Source organism: Planococcus citri, chromosome 2, assembly GCF_950023065.1.
Source record: "Planococcus citri chromosome 2, ihPlaCitr1.1, whole genome shotgun sequence".
Lineage (NCBI taxonomy): Eukaryota > Metazoa > Arthropoda > Insecta > Hemiptera > Pseudococcidae > Planococcus > Planococcus citri.
Genome location: NC_088678.1, coordinates 473,423 through 491,500, shown reverse-complemented (window position 1 = coordinate 491,500; position 18,078 = coordinate 473,423). Strand labels below are relative to the sequence as shown.

The 18,078-nt window shown below is 41.3% G+C and overlaps 1 protein-coding gene across 4 annotated transcripts in view; it reads left to right on the top strand.

The window, feature by feature from the left end:
- pHCl-1 (pH-sensitive chloride channel 1) overlaps positions 1-18,078 on the top strand; it is a 46,904-nt gene that overhangs the window by 11,995 nt on the left and 16,831 nt on the right. For 3 of the 4 annotated variants that reach the window (XM_065347631.1, XM_065347627.1, XM_065347629.1), the window contains exon 2: positions 13,985-14,180. The gene's annotated coding sequence lies outside the window, so the exon portion shown is untranslated. Of the gene's footprint in view, positions 1-11,688; positions 11,865-13,984; positions 14,181-18,078 lie in introns of those variants that run through there. The other variant, XM_065347630.1, reaches the window with a different exon arrangement.

Genomic DNA, 18,078 nt, shown 5'->3' with positions numbered 1-18,078 from the left:
CAAATTGAGTGAAGAGCTTCGTTTCGAGTTGGAAGTCACTCGAAGAAAATTTCAACTCCGCAGTTGATGCTACTACCAGGGAAGTTCTATGCAACCTAGGTATTTGGGGGAAAATGACGCCTAATGGCTCGGGTCGATGAAGAATCTAAAATATGTACTATCTTTTGGAACTGGGCCACTTCTCCCGAAATAGGTATGTACTAGATCGCAGAGTACATAAAGTGCTCGAGCGAAAAAACCACTATTTTTTAGAGAATGCCTCTTATTTGAGGAACCATATTTTATCTCGAGGGGCACCTCCGGAGCTACAATTTTCTCGAAGATGGGGCTTTTATCCGCAGTATTTTTTTTGTTTTTTGTTTTTTTTTAAATTATGAGCGATATTGTTATAGCGAGGTTTTGAAAAACAGCGTACCTACTCGTAATTTCGCGATTTCGCTATCGTTTACAATTACTCGTACATTGATTTGCACGATACCTGTATACTGGCTGTACTTATGCTCGTACTCGTGGTATATGTACGTAGGTCGTAGGTACTCGTACGGAGGCGTGACGCGTGAATTGTCGCGCGTTCAACACTACGAGAGTACATACATATAAGCGCCTACTTGAAAAAGAAATGCAAATTTTGTACTCGTATTTTGCTTTCCACAATGGCTCAAGGTTGCAGCTACCTATGTATGTACTTGTACCGGTGCGCGGTGTTTGCTCGCGAGCCCGCTGAAGCTGAACCTGCTTTTGCACGCGCTCCATGTTCAAAAATCAAAATATTCAAAAATCGCGTGACCTAGCACTAGCAGGCCGATATCGAGAGCGAGGACGAAAGAAAACCTCGTCTCGTCTCGTCTCGCCTCGCCTCAACCCTTCTTCATATGTTGGCGCGTCTTGGCGTGGAAGGTACGAATACCACCTCGCGTAATTTATAATAAATATACCTAATAATATAGGTAGGTACTCGTCGTAGCCTGAGTCGCCGCGAACGCAAAATCTAGGTAAAATCGCGACCGTTTAAAAATTACAAATTACATATTAAAATAAAATAGGTTAAGCGTTCCTTAAGTGCTTCGAACACATACGAGTACAGTGTACAGTACACCGTACACTGTACACTGTACACTGTACGCTGTACGCTGTACAGTATGTACGTCTGTCGTCCTTCTCATGCGCTCCGTACACTCGCCATCGCATAAATGAATCATAAGCCAGTGCCTCATCGCTCATCGCTAATCGCTTCCAGATATACATTTGACAACTTCAACTTGCAGGACGTTAAGCGAGCAATATGTATAAGACTATAAGTACAGTACACAGTACATATATAAGTTACTGTATAAGTGTATATTGTTTACTCGTATGTGTTTGTGTTGATAGGGTATATGCGTCAAGGTGACGTGACATGCAAAAAAAAGTATTTGTACCTATCGCGAATTTGGAGTTGAAAATACACCAGAAAAGATTTGGGGCTCCGAGGCCAATAGAAGCGGAGCAAAGAGGACTCGAAATTGCGCCATTTTCGAAATCACGCATGTTCTTTGACTCGGACCTGACCTAACCTAACCTAAAACCTAACCTAACCTAACTGTGGACTAAAATTTCTGAGACAACCCCCAATAGAAAAGGTAGGCTATAGGTGATTTGAGTTTTTACTTCACTCTGTTTATCATTGCCTGCTCGATTCTAAACCACTTTCAGTATTCTCGCAATTTTTCAATTGGTATTAAAACTACCTTTTCGTAAACGTTGTCAAAATGCTGGCAGTACTTACTGTGACAGAAAATTCTTCGCTATTTTTTCGGAATTGTAGCTACTCGTAGAAGCATTTTAAGGAAATTTGTACCTAGGTGAATTCAAATTTCTCCATTTCGCAACTTTTGAACACCCCTCCCACCCCGCCCCGCCCCGCCCCGCCCCGCCCCGCTTCCATTGTAGAGAACTGATGGGGTTTTAACTTGAAAAGCACACGCTGCAAATTTGTCACAAGACTGAAGACCACGATACTTTCTTCTTCTTCTTCTTCTTCTTTATGGAGATTGGTATCAGAAATTTCTACAACGCAAAGTATAATATTATACCTACAGAAAAAGGTGGATAAATTGTACCCTGGAAAAGCTCAGTTAAGAAAAGGTCAAGGGAGAGGGGTAGGAAACGAGTTAGTATTGAGTAACAGTTGGCGTGTACTCGTAGGTACGTAGGTACTACGTAGACGTACGAGTGAATGCCGCGCCGCGCCTGCAATAAACGTGAATACCATCGAACGCCGAGCGTGTTAATAAAATTGCCTAACCTGTTTGCCGTAAATACGAAGTACGTGGAATCGAGTTCTCAAGTGCTTACCGCTTACCTATTGCTTAACTTGTTCGCCGCAAATACGCGCAAGTAATGCTCGAGTTGGCGCGTCGAATAACTGGATGCGAATGCGAATGCGAATGCGAATCTATACAATTTCAATTTTTTTTCGGTTTTTCTTCACTTCAACTGACCCATACACCAATACGAGTATTGTGCATTTGTGCAAAAATGATATGTACCTACGCCATTCTACGCGTGGGTACCTACTACCTACGAATAATGTATAGCTATAGTAAAGATTAAAATGGGCCCAACTTTGAGCAAAATCATCGTCGAATTATCGCGTGTTTAGATCGGCGCCGCGTGAAGTCGCCGTCTAAACGCGTACGCAAACATTTTCGGCGCGTGCCTGCCATATCTAAAAAATGGTTTCAAATTCGGTTTTCATTTCCTCGGAGAACTCGAGAGTCGAGGGGGAGAGGGGGGTTGCGATTTTCTACCGAACGCGCGTTATAACGGATGTACATAATTGCAAAAAACTACGTCCTGTATTCGATGTTTGGCAATCTTTTTTTGCAGCACTCTTCAATATTCTGCTCGAGAATATGTAAGGTAAGTACGTATATCGAGTACATACTCGTATTACGTCGTATTCGTATTCGTATTATGTACGAGTACCTGTGTGTATGTGTATATAGGTATAGGTATAGGTATAGGTATAGGTACTCGTATTATACGATACGTCGTTGGTAATGCGATGTGTGTACTGTGTAGGTACGAGTACCACGAGCACGATGCGCAGCACTCGCCGTCTTACCTACGAGTACGGCTACGGCTACCTAGCTTCGATGTAGATACTCGTATGACGCAGATAGGATATAGATCAGGATGTAGAATTTAGCTTAAGGTAAGATAAATCGCCCAGCTAACTGGAATCAAGACGCGGCGTGGCGGTGTCGGTGTCGGTGTCGCGTCGTAAATCCACTTTAAGCTATCGTACGTACGCTTTTTACTGTACACTTTACGCTACAACGTACTCGTACTCTCGTATATTGGCGCTGGTGTTGGAGCGCGAGCGGGCTGGGTGAGGGCCGCGGAATTCCTCTATGTAACAGGGCATAAAATTGATCGTTTGGCTGCTGGTGTGACGTCATAGCTCGCCAGCGATACGCTTTTACGCTGAAAGCAAACCGTGTGGCATGGCATGGCATGGCATACCTACTGCTTTCCGGTGTACTGTACACATATTAAGAAGTAGGTAATAGGTATACTCGTATTTATTTGTATTTGTACATGCCTCGTGCAACGCAAAAAATGCAATATAAATAGACGACTTACGTATAGTCTCTATGTCTATAGGTATCCCCACAATAAATGCACCTACGAGTAGCTTTTGGCATTTTTTAGCCCTTTCTTACCAATACTTACTCGTACCGGTATGTATTCCGCATTGGCGCATTCGACCAACAACAAAAACGAAAAATACTCGTACATATACCTACTCGCTGCAAGTACGTATGATCCGAGGCGGTACCTAGTCACTCACTTTTTCGTTATTAGGTACATTACCTAACCATCTCTTCCTCCAAGTTCAAACCATACGAGTAAGTACCTACTACCTAGTAGGTAAAGGAAGCGAAGCGCAAGCACGTCGACGTCGAGTTGGGCGCTGCTCCGCCGAAATTGCTACGGTTGCGACCGCACTAGGCAAGAAATTACTCGTAAGGTTATACTCGTATGTGTTTGTGTATTGTGTATACTCGTACGAGTATACTCGTAGCAGCGGACAGCGACCTATACGTCGACGGTCGAGTCGTACGCGTACGGCGTACGGCGTACTCGTATAATGTACTCGTACGTAGAAGCCCACCAAAAACCGACTAGTGATACGAGCATGTACATTGTACATTATACATTATACTAACTCGTATAGTACTCGTAGATGCGAGCATCTATGGTATCCACTATACATTTACATACCCATCTACTTATCTACCCATACGTATGTACGTAAGTTGGTATGTGTATTTATTTACACTGGCTGACCTGCCATTGCCAGCATTAATTCAATTTTCGCACATCGGACGCCTGTTTCGAAAGAACGCGTCCGAGGCACTGTACACCTGTACATAAGTATACAGTGTATACGACATACGTATCCCCCCAAAAAAGTACCTCACGGTAAAAAAAAGGGGGTTTTGAAAAAGAACACGCTAGGAAGACTTGTCATGCATGTCATCATCCAAAAAAAAAAACTTACAAAAAATCTTTACAATTAGACAACTAGGTATTGAAAAAAATGATCTGAAAAAAATGACCCAAAACAAAAAATTACTGATATCTACTTTGCAGGGAGTTGGAGAATGATTGGTTGGTACATACTTACCTAAACTACGTAAGTAGGTACCTATTTCAGATTAGGCTGGCGGCCATATAAGCAACTGAACAGTTTCTATCATTTTACAACATGAATATTGCATCGAATTTTCATTGCAAAATGAACAAAAATTTTCCAACTTCCGCCCATTTCTTCAGACAAGTAGGTATATTTCCATTTCCAACATTCATGAAGTATCCATGATCAAATTTGATTAGTCATCATTAGAAAGTGAGCGGAAGTTGGAAAATTTTTGTTCATTTTGCAATGAAAATTCGATGCAATATTCATGTTGTAAAATGATAGAAACTGTTCAGTTGCTTATATGGCCGCCAGCCTAATCTGAAATAGGTACCTACTTACGTAGTTTAGGTAAGTATGTACCAACCAATCATTCTCCAACTCCCTGCAAAGTAGATATCAGTAATTTTTTGTTTTGGGTCATTTTTTTCAGATCATTTTTTTCAATACCTAGTCGTCTAATTGTAAAGATTTTTTGTAAGTTTTTTTTTTTGGATGATGACATGCATGACAAGTCTTCCTAGCGTGTTCTTTTTCAAAACCCCCTTTTTTTTACCGTGAGGTACTTTTTTGGGGGGATATCACCAATTTTTTCTGATAAATTTGTTTGAGACTACCTATGTTTGTGTTCGCGATGAAATGCAACGATCAGTTTTAAAGACCAAAAGGATCTATTTATTGAAAGTAGTTACTGATGAATATTTAAAAATAAAAAAAACTGCTTGTTGAAGCTGATTTGGATTTTGCAGTTTGATACAAAAATATGTATACTTGAATGAAATTCAAATTAAAATCAATTTAATAAATCCTTACTCTTTCAAAATGATGCAATCTCAAACTCGAATCAAATTAAATTTCATTTCATCGCGAACATGAGCATAATTCCAAACAAATGAAGAAAAATTTGAAAAATTATGATAAAGATGAAACTGAGAAATAGAACCACTATACAGTTGAAAAAATTTACTAAAGAATATAATTCAGTCTGTTTGGCCCATTAGCGCGATACCATTTGTTACACAATATGAAAATTTCCAAATTTAAAATTTAAATAAAAAAATTTAGTTCTTTGCATATTATCAAGGACATTTTTTTACAATTTTGAAACTAGACAAACAAAACTGTACCTAGAGAAATTAATTCTCTTTCGGATCACAGTCATCAGATTTTTGCTACAATGTTTCGTTTGTCTGGTACATATAACAATGCTGACTTCATTTGGTAACATTTTGTGGAAATTTCAACATTCATAAACCTGCTAATTTCAGCTTTCTAGCTTATCATGGTGAAATTTTGACTTTTTTTATTTTTAAAGTATTTCTTTTGGATTAAAAAAAAAGCAGAACCAATTTTCAAGGTCGAAAAATTCAAGAATATAAAACGCAGTGATAACAATTTTTTAATAAAAAAAATAAATACTTGAAAAAAAAATCCAACTTGAAAAAATTTTTAAACAAAGGTACAGATGGGATTCGAACCCAGGACTCCTTGAACAGTAAGCCGATGCTTTGGACATGCGCCACTTGGACTGTGTTGCCGAGCGCGCGTTTCAACTCCATACAACGCCGAATGCGCTGCTACGTACATTTATGATACGTTTCAAATCTAACGGCTATTCTGATTGATATAAATTGACGTTGGTTTGAGTTACTTGAACAAAGCTACAGACTTTTAAACAGAATCATTTAGAATGAAATTTGGAATATAGATTACTAAAACAATAGAGAAGTGCCTTTTGTATGTTTTAGCTCACTTGCAACAATACTTTCTGAATAATGAGCATTTAAAAATTTCAAATTCGTAAAAAAATTAGTTAAAATTCATTTTTTCAAAAATCCCTTCGTAGTGACCGTTATTGTGTACAAATACACCACCATGCAAAATTTCGTTGAATTTGACCGAGCAGATTTTCTGAAAAGTGTGCTGAAGAAATTTGAGAAAAAAAACGGTGAAAAAACGACATGTTTGAAGATCTCGTGCACTTTTGGTATTAAACGTACAACGTTCAAATTTTAGTATGTTGATAAGCTCGTCAAGATCTTCAAAATGACATATTAATCATTAAAATTGGTGCAGTCGTTTTTGAGATTGAAAGATACAAATTTTCGCGTTTGTTGGTCTCAGAAGAGTAGGCGTTTGCGGTAGAGGCGACGTTCTTTTTCCCAACCCCCTCGCCGTGCTACTGCCCGGCCTGATAGGTAGCATTAGTAAATGAAACGAAATTCCACAATTCCAGATGCGAGTTTATTCGCGCTTTAAAATGTACTCTCGTATTTAAAAAGATGACCACCTCTTGAAAACGACTCCCTGAAATTATTTAATCAGAGTAGGTCGACTCGTCTAATTACCTATGCCACCTTTGTGGTAGGTTACCGCGCATTTTAATCCACACATTGGTCGAAACTTGAAATGGGAAATACGAGTAGCCGAGTAGGTATACCAAGCGGCGTGGCGTGGCGTGGCGTGGCGTGGCGTGGCGGCCGAAATGAAATCGTGTTCAAACATTCTAATTCTAATTTCGGCCAAAACAGGAAAAAAAATCAACATTTCACCAAATTTACGTAGGAAGAGGAAATTTGATTTGTGCTCCGAGTACCTACTCGTATTTCCGACCTCTCGAGTTGGTTTGTGATGATTTCGAACCGTTCTGAAGCCTCCAGCAGATTTTTGGATCATTTAGTTTTTGAAAAAAAAACCGCTACAAGTAGAGTGAAAATGAAATTCGGCGCCTACGAGTATATAAAGCCACATTTATCATCTTTGTGACCCATTCGATCGATATATATAGGCGCAATTATTTTCAAAATATTTTTGTGCCGGTTTTAAACTCAAAATTTTAATTTTTTGCGAGTGATTACTGATTAGGGTAAGCTAAAGATTTTTCAGAAAGAAAAAAAAAGAAGAAAAAATCAAAATCCACCGGAGGCTTTACAAGCGTTCGAAACCATCGCTAATTTTTTTAGTAACTCGATCGGGTGTTATAAATAGAATTTCGAATACGCCAGATGCTGAAAAAAAAAAAGAAAAGAAATAGTAGAAAGAAGTTGAAAAGAGACGGTATACGTTGAGGTAAGTAGGTAGTACTCGTAGGTATATGCAAACACGAAATTGTTGCGATTTACCAGCGTACAAGAAAGAAGAAAGAAGAACAGAGGAGCAGGAGGAGGAGGGGTTGGGGTTGCAAAAACAAAAAAGAGAAGGTATAGGGTATACACATAATATTATAGCTATTCGTACTGCCATGGGTGGTAGGGGTTGGCGAATGTGCAATGTACACTAATTTTGCTTTTATCTCGGGTAAAAAGTTGTGTTTTTTCGTTTTCCGTTTCTCGTTGCGGATGTAAGTACTTGAGTACCTATTAGTAGTACCAGCACCGAGTACCTATAGGTACATATACACGTATCTACCTATTTGTATTTATATTTACGAGCCGATTACTATCGCGTCGTCGTCGTCGTAGACGCTAATTAGAAGCGCAGTTACGAGTATATAACTACGTGTAGGTACCTACTACGTACGAGTATGTACTTAACGCTCGCTTACACTACACCCACTCGAATTCGCGAGACAAGTACGTTTACGTTTACGTTTGCGTAAAACGTAAAGCGTAAAGCGTAAAGCGAGCATGAAGCAGAGACGAGACGAGACGAGGTGAGGTATATGGTTTCTCGACACTTGTATGTAGGTACCGTGTTTGCGTACTCGAACATACCTAATGAGAATAAGACGTAAAAAGAGTCGAGCCAGGCTGGGTAATCTCGTCGTGTCGCGTCGCGTCGCGTCGATAAGCGAGTTTTAATTTGAAAATGTTTCGTTTTTCGCGTATGAAAAGGGCTTAAAAAAGATAAATACGAGTAATAATAAAAAAGAACGAAAACAAAAAAACACTCGACTTACTTTCGCATGTTTGTGCATATCAGTATACGAGTAGGCGAGTACGTAGCCATTATTTATACTCGCTCGACGAAGAATTTTTTTTTGCGTTTTCGAGCCGCTCTATACCTACCTTGGAAAAGATGTTTTTAATGAAAAAATCACGTTCCATAATCTACGTACCTCTCCTCTACCTAGGTACTAATATGTGTATTTCCTACTCGTACAAAATTCAGCTCTCGACACGTCTCGACTAACGATAATTATTTAGACGCGCGCTTCTGCAAACCACGGAATTACGTACAATGTTACTGAAATAATCGAGGCTTCGTCGCTTTTTACAAAAAAAATAGTGACAAATATCACTTTTTCGAGTGTCAAAAAAGCCTCGTTTCTCGCAAAAAATTCCTAAAAGTTTCATTTTTTTTTCAAAAAAATACTTACTAAAAATTCTATCTTTTATCAACAATTGCCGAATAGCACCTAAGTATCACTTTTTGTCGATCGATGCTTTTTGCAAAAATTTTCCAAGGCTCGTATTGATAATTATTCTCGTTTTTTCGCCAAAAATTGCTAAAAAAGCTCCGCGTTTTGTCGAAATTATTATCCGAGTCTACTTTTTTTGTCAAAAATACCCGCCTTTTTGCCTAAATTGCCGAAAATTTTCTTTTTTTGCCAAAAATTTTTAAAAATTGCCAACTCTCGATCGTTTATCAAAAATTGTTCTAACTTGTCGTTTTTTCGACAGAAACTTTCTCGGCAATAACCGCCCAAAAGTTGGGCTTTTTTCTAAAACTGTACAATAAGTTACTATATCGATGTTCAGTTTTAGATTTTTATGAAAAATGATAAGTCGTTATTTTTTCGGTGATTTTTTTCCGCATCAAAATGTTTTACCCGTGTTTTGTCACTTTTTTGTTCACTCTTTCGAGCTTTTTGGGTTATTATTTAAGTTACTGGTTTTTTTTTGGTTTTTTGGAAAAAGGCGAGTACGAGCTTTGGAATTTCAAAAAACCGTCGAATAAATCGCGATCTTTAAAATGTCGAGATCAGAAAAACCTATCGCTTTCGTTAAAATCTAAGTCGTCCTATTTTTCGATCAATTGGTACAAATTATTCGAAGCTTTGGCCCTCGCTTCGCTCGGACCATTCGAGATACATATTTCAAAAATGTAGAAAATAGAATAAGTAATTAAACTCGAAAAATTACAGAAATAAGACGTAGGTAGCTAAGTACCCACCTAATACCCAAACCAGAAAAATGCCAATTATTTACCTATTCGTACCATTTTCTTATTCAAAATTCTGAAATCTTAGTTTTTGTCGACAAAATTACACGATAGGTACACCCTCTCTCCCCCCCCCCCGCCAGCATGGAGTCGATCCTTCTCTGGTTAGAGAAAACACGAACGTTTAAGATTAAGAAATCAAGTTGAAGTTGAATCGCGTTCATTGTTTGTACGAGTAGGTACGTTCCATTCGCCAAAATTACCTACCACACGCTTGTGGCGATGGCGATGGCGGAGTAATCATGTCGAGCTCGAGCGAGCGCCTTGGACACTGACGGGAGGCGAGTGAGGGAAGGATTTTACAATTTGAAAATGTGGCTCAAAGGATCGCAACTGCGACACATCTCACGGCGTATTAAATCGCGATAACTACGCCCTACGCCCTTAATCGGTTAGGTAGTAGGTACGAGTACATTACATAATCGTATTTGTTGCGTTTTCGCGATGCGACGCGACGTGACGCGACGTGATGTCGCAGAGTCCCTCTTCAACCGTCGTGTCGTAATTGTTTGCTTGTTTTGTTGATTGTTGTACGGTGTACGGGTGTACGGGTGTACGCGTATTGTGGTACTGTGGTATTGCGATTTGCGGTGTAGTGTCGCGTTACAGCGTAGTACGTACGTAGATACCTACATATTATAAGTATCTATAATACCTACTAATTGCGAGTTAGTATAGGATATGTCGATTGTAGATACGAGTAATACGTATACATCTGATTTGAAGTAGCTGGTACGTACTTTTCAGGTGTCTGATTATGGTTAATCATTTATGTGTAGATCAACGGTAATGAAACGTTATCTGTTTGCACGACTAATCGACTAATCGACTAATCGACTAATCAAATATTCAGATTAGTGAAGTGTTTGAGTGCATGTACATATAGGTAGGTAGGTAGGTACTCGTATTTTAAAAATGCATCCTCGTTCGATGTTAACTCTTTGCCGGAGTGAATGTTTCACCTTCAACATTTAACGTTCGGTGATTGGTGTTTGTTAATGGCGGTATTGCAAGTTGCCAACGACGAATGCCTACTGCCAACTGCCCCGCAAACACGCAAACTACGTAGCAACAACGTACGGTATCGACTCGGCCGCGGCCGCGGCCGCGGCGTGGTGACTGGTGACTGGTGACTTGAACAAAAACACAATTTAGGACGCGTTTCTTTTTCTTTCTTTTTTTTTTGTTGTTAGCGTTTTGACGTTTCAAATCAAGTCAAGTTGGTTGACATTGACGAGCGAGAACAAAAGCGGATCCGCGGGCGATACGATGCAAAAATACTCGCGTACGTATAGCAGAAGAAAGGCGAAAATAACGGCAGTAGACGCCATCGCCATCGCCATCGCCATGCACTGTACGCGATGACAATTATTGCGCCCTCACCCTCTACCTCTCCTTCCCAATTTCCATCCAAAAAGTACAAAAGTAAACGAGCACTCGCGCTCGCACATAATCAAAATTGAACTACGTACGTATTGTACGAATACCTATAGGTAAGGTACCTACGGCGGTGTATAAGTAATATTTATACTCGTAACAATGCGAATAGGTAAAGCGGATTGTTACGAGCAGAAATTACCAGCGATAGCGAAAGAGAATGGCAGGGACAGGGGGCTGTGCGACAGAAGTGTTGGAAAACACGTATGTGCGTATGTATAACATATAACATATTCGAACACACTGACGAGTGGGGGGGGAGGGGGAGAAGGGCTCGTATAAAAACGTAATCCCGCTTTTGGCTATCGCGTATGCCAGAGTGGATACTCTTGTACTTGCAGGTACATAAATACATACGTACATTTATGTATGTATGTATCTATCTATCTGCTCGTATATATACTGTAGAACATAGGTAGGTAGGTAGGTAGGTAGGTAGGTATGGGAAATAAAAATACGCGACCACGTCGTCCTCCCTCACACGACCACGGCGACGACGACGACGAGGCTACGCTGAGCGACGATAGAATAGAGCAGTCACGTTATCGATTGAAAATTGCCGCGAAGAAATAAGCAGGTATAGTTATAGTCAGTTTTGTTGTGCTGTGTTGTGGTGTGTTGTGTTGTGTTGTGTTATGTTATGTTACGGTAACCTAGAAGGTAGCTGTAGCAGGTACTAAGAGGGCACTGGGCAGGTGGATAGGGGTAGGGAACACGTAGAGTTGGTGACTACGCGACATTAACCGTAGGTATAAACCCCATACCCCATACCCCATACATGCGTTTCAGCACATCAGACTTGGCTGGCTGGCTAGCTGGCTGTTAACTGGGCTTATGGTTGACTGCCAAAGTCAATGCCTGCACTGCATAAGGCACCTATCTGCCTGTATGAGCCACGAGATGAAGATACCTATATGCAAATGAAATAACATCGTAGAAATACGAGAAGCCATTTCAGCCATCGCATCGCATCGCATACTATAACACGTATTTTAGCATTACGTTACTGTGCACTGTGCTGTGAGTACGTGTGTACTCGTATTTTTACTGTAGATTGCCGAGTATTGTCGCGTCGCGTCGCGTTCGTTAATTTTCTTAGCATTTTCGCCTTCTTGGCAGTTGGCATACTTGCTTTCCACCTGCCACCTGCCGCCTATCGCTCTCCTCTCGCTTTTGCTCTTTCCCCTCCTGTCGCAACATTTTACGCCATCGCTGCCGCGCCGCGCCGCTTCGCCGGTAACTTGATTCGTTATTCTCGTTTTTGTGTGTACGCGTGCTGCTGTATAGTTTCGTTATCGTTCTTCGTTCTTCGTTCTTCTCATTCTCCTTCTTTATTTAACCTTTAATCGGGGTAGTACGAGTATTGTGGCGAAAAAGGAAAAAAAAAACAAAAATGAAAAAAAAAATACACCGCGTATAGTCACGTTCGGGTTCGGGTTCGGGTTCGGGTTATGTACATTTCGCATCGAATGAACGCGATAAAAGTGCGCAAAAATTCAAGACGACGACGACGGCGACGACACAAAGCATACCTATTACCTACTCGTACATAGGTATTGTGCATGGGTTGTTTTTTCCTGACAGCCGTTGACTGCCGAAAAAATAGCTCTCACCTCTGGCGTGGCATACTGGCATACGTATCGCATTTCCGCGTTTACCTACTTGGACTTAGGTACATAGACGTACATACTTAAGTATCAAACATTGATCCGGCGCGGCGCGGCGCGGGGTAGGATTCCAACATCGTCGCGAAAACCTCTTCGCGAAGAAAGGCGAGTCGTAAAAGTCCGAGAGACTATATTTTTTGGATATTTTTCAGAAAGAAGACAAAAATCTTGGTACCAATAAAATTGCATATATAGGTACCCATTTGGTTCGTGGTGAATACGACTAGGTACTCGTACTACGTACGTCTACGTCTACGCACCCAATCTGTTTTTCTGTGCCAATGCCATTTCTTACTCGACTGTTGAACTATGTACGAAGACTAATTATCTCGAGACTGATGTTAAACTTGAAACAAAAAAATAGATACCTATATAGCTATTCGCGGTGTTTTGAACGAAATAGATCCAACACTCGAATCGAGTCTATATAAAAGGTTCAAAACTGAACTTTCCAAGTTGAAGTTTAGCTTTTTACGATGAACGAAGAAATTGAAAAATACCGTTAAAAAATCGTAACAAGTACGGCAAAAATTATTTTTATCCTCTTTTTCATCGAACAAATTTTATAAATGCGATTTCAAAGAGATTTGAGAGGTGGGAGACCGGCGCGGCATGGCATTAAGTTTAAAAGCCTCAAATTTTCGTAAAAGTTGAAAATAATTTTAAAACTGTATAAATAGCGGCGTACTAACTACCTATCGATTGTCGTTATTTTGAAAGTGCCGATCGTGTTGGTCAAATATTGGCTTCTTTTTTCAACCCAAATACATACCTATACCTATACCTACTTATCGACAAGTTAGAAATAGCACGTGTCACTTTGCTCGCCAAGTTTTCGAGGGGCTTGCCTCGTTTCTTATAGCTTTTTCAAAATATTGACTGCAGATAGGGAGGCAATAATTGGGAGCTGCAGAGTTCCCTCGATCGCGAATAAAGTTTTGATTTTAATTTAAATGCCGAGGGATGAGTAACAATAACAATCTAGTCGTTTATTTCAGACTAACGATTTGAAATTTAATCATTTTTACAGATCGGCGCGGCGCATCCAATGGCGGCAAAGGTGACGGCGACACCAGCGAGGAAGAAGCGCAATAACGACCGCCGCAGCAGCCGTAACGACGGCGGCACCGACCGCAAATCGTACCATTGTCGATCCGAGTATATCGTTGTTTGAGTTGCGGTTCAATTGTTTAAATAATGCCGTAGACGAAGAAACAGTTTGAAAGGTAATTTTCTTTTTCTATCGCCACGCCATCAGTGATATAAGTAGTACATAATGTACTTACATAGCCTACGTATACGTATGTATATTGTATATGTACGAGTAGAATATAGCTGATGTACGTATGTAGATACGATACACGAGTTGGCCGAGTAAAGACTAAAGAATGTATGTACGAAACACGAGTGGTGAGGAAGTTGAGCGTGCCAACAGCCAAATGCGCCAAGCTGCGTGTAGTAATAATATACGAGTATTACAGTATTACGAGTTTAGTACTCGTAGATACGTGTATACCAGTATTCCAGTATTCCAGTTGCGAAGCTAGTACCATACGTCAGCTATACATGTAGTTGTAGGTACTCGTATGCCAGTACTTACGCGTATATAGGTAGTACCTTAATTCTCACCGTGGCGCGACATTGGTTATTTGAACTGCAGGAACGAGAGACACAGCGCCTTTTGCTCGTCGCGTATCGCGTATCGCGTATCGCGACTCGCGACGTCGCGAGCCATCATTTCACGAGTTGAATGACAATTTTTCAATTTTTTGCGTGGCGTGGTAAATTTTTATTAAATCTAGCCAAAAACGAGAAAAAGGCTCAAAATTTATCGCATTGACTCGGAAAGCTGAAATTTAGCAAATACCCTACTTTCTACGCCCCAAATCGATTGGAATTGATTTCAAAATGTTTCGAGTAGTTTCGGAGTCTCCGGCAGATTTTTGAAAATTGAAATTTTCACAAAATATGTATTATCCGAAAAGTAGTTAGGAATGCTAGAACTTGGTCTTTCGTACACCGATTTCAGCACGCTGATTCGATCGCAGGTGGTTTCAAGCCGCTCTACCGGCTACCCCGCATATTTACGACAATTGGCAAAGATGCTTACCTATTTCGTTCAAGTGGAAGTGGGAGACTACTCGGAAAGAATTTGAGCTGCACCCAACCGCTTAGGAAACTGAGCTAGCGATCCTGAAAGTACGGTCATTTTTGAAAAAATCGTAGATTCCTGTCACTCTTAAGTAGGTATACTCGTACATAGATACCTACCTACTCGTACGTCTTAGTAATATCTTAGCAATGCCTCGGCCACTTCTCTACCGAGCATTTCATGATCGACGATTGACAAAAATTACGACTTATCGTTAACTTGATACGTATCTTAGTAGGTACCTAGCATTATTTTTCCACCGTTAAATTTTTTTTTACAAAAAACTGACGCCGGATTCGTATAGGTATTCAGCGGGTTGGAATACTACGCCATCACCGCACTTTTTACAATACGAGTATTTTCGACCAAACTGCTCGAGTTCTGTTTTTTTTTTGCTCGAAATTTTTTCCGGCACTCGCTCACTAGCTAGGTAGGTAGGTAGGTAGGTAGGTATAGTTAAGTAAGTAGCTATATACGTCTTGAAATGAGCGGGCAAACAAATGTTTTATCTGGATATTTCAACTCGCCGAATACTAATCCAGTCTAGTACTCGTTGTTTTTTTGTAAACGTACCTAATTTTGAATGGTCGAAAAGAGTGCTGTATACCGAGTTGAGAAGAAATCGTAATTTTCACGATCTGTCAATCAATCTACAAGTGGTTGGTGGTATGGTGGAGGACCAGACGTGGTATCGAATTTTGGATTCGATGAAACAAGAATGAAGAAGCCAGAAGATCCGGGAACGGACGCGAATCCGGAAATAGCGACCCGATCCGTCGATCGCTGTTACGTATGAAAAAACTGAGTGAAAATGTTCAGACGGGTTTTGCGCCAGGAGCATATTCTGCGAATAAACTCAGATAGGTATATGTAGTAGGTAGAGGTACTAGATAGGTGGATGAAAAATAGTTGTTTATTAAGCCGAATCCGTATGACGAGTAAAATTGGTAATTTTCACAAAAATTGTCGAGCAAGTTGAGACGGGTTTTGCGCCAGGAGCATATTCGAGACAAGAATCCGGCTCTAGATATACCTATACTCGTAGTAGATACGAAGATTTACCTGTATTTAAGCTTCTCACGTGGCTAGTAAGTTTGACAAGTTTGACTAAAATTGATAAGCGAGTGGAGGCGGGTTTTGCGCCAGGAGCTCCCAAAAGTGGCAAAAACCGCGATTTTTTCAAAAATGACCCCTCCGAGTAGTCTCGGTTAAGACCACTAAACAGCCGGGGACCTCAAAATTTGGTGGGTAGTCTTCTACTCGAAGCGACGACGAGGCCAATTCCCTCGCAAATTTTCGTCAAAACCCAAGTACCTACTAGGTGGGGTAAGCCTAGGTATACGATATGTACCTAGGTACATATATGTTTTCCTCTCACCGCGTAATGCGCAATGAGCGAATACGACCAATGTACGCTACCTCTGGGGGGGGGGGCAGGAGGGGGAGAGGGTATAGTTGGGTGCGATACGCGATACGTAGGCTATCGTTTTTGTACGTAATTATCGCATCATCGCCATTATCAGCGACGTTTCTCGTCTTTCGGCTGTCGGCTATTTTACTCGATGCCGGGGCCGGTCGCGTTATTTAGCCGTACTCGCCTCGTCGCCTGCCCTTCGTCACGTCGCGTCGCGTCGTGCCAATGGCAATGGCACGCTTATCAACGGCCGACTCCGACTCCGACTCCGACTCCGACTCGAGCTCGAGTATTCCGCGTTTGGTTGGCGCGGCGCCGCATCGCATCACACCGCACCGCACCGCACCGCTCGCCTCTTCTATTCGCTATCGCTGTCAATTCCAATTCCTCCCTCACTCGTCAGCCGGTCTGCGTCTGTCACCGCGACCTTTTTTTTTATGTACGTTCCATTTTACAACGTTACAAATGTTAATATACGCTACACTTTACAGTGAAAAATAAATATGTAATAAATATCGATAAAAACACAAAGCAAACGACGAAAAGCGACTGAAGTGCGAGTGGAAAAATGGGATAGCCGCGTACTCGCGCTGCGATTGCGAGTGACTCTCGGTGTGGCCGTGCCACGCCGCTGGCTGTCGTTTGTAGGAACGCGACGCGACATTTTCGAGCCTAATACTAATACTCGTACATATATACTCGTAAGTAACTGATTTCTTCATTCTGTAATCTGTATAGCCTTGTTCGTTAGCTCGGTGGCGCGGGCGTAGCGTGGCGCGGGGGTTTCTTTTCTCCTTCTGCCGCCGATTACGACGACTAAGTTAGTATTTTTTTCTTTATTATTTTTCCGCTCGTTTTACGCGCACGACTTTGCAACTTTCGTCTAGACTATCGGTTACCAAAAATGGCACGATAAGTGCGGCAGGGGCGAGGTGGAGCGGCGCGGTGCGGCGCGACGTACGTCTCGGCAAATCGATAATAACTAAAACTGGCTAACATTTTTGTAATAAAGCGCCCGCGGCGCCGCCGTTTTCTTCACGATGGCGATCGACGATAGCGCCGAGTCAGGCTATGGCTATACTCATTACATATATACGAGTACGAGTACAGTGCCATGCCAGTCCGTAGGCCTCCGCGTCGCGCGTCCTGCAATGACGATGACGATGACGATGGCGTGTGCCATGTCGTGTACCGCCTATATACCTACGTGAAATTCACGAGTACGAGTAATACGAGTAACCGAGAAAAGAAAATACGAGTAGGTACCTAGTAATTAGGTACATGTATCGAACCGATCGCGATCCTAGCTAAAGCCAACTTACCTACTGTAGGCCTACTGTATATACGGTATACGGCGGTCCTACACCTCGTTTGATCGCTAATCTACCAATTACGGGCTACGGGAGCAACATTTTTCATTTTGAGCTACAGCTATTCCAAGTGCATTATCGCGTCGGACGCGGACGCGGACGCGGACGCGGACGTGGCCTACTACGAACCCACGTGTTTCGCTCGTAACTACTACCTATATTTTCAAACAATACTCCTTGACCCTTCC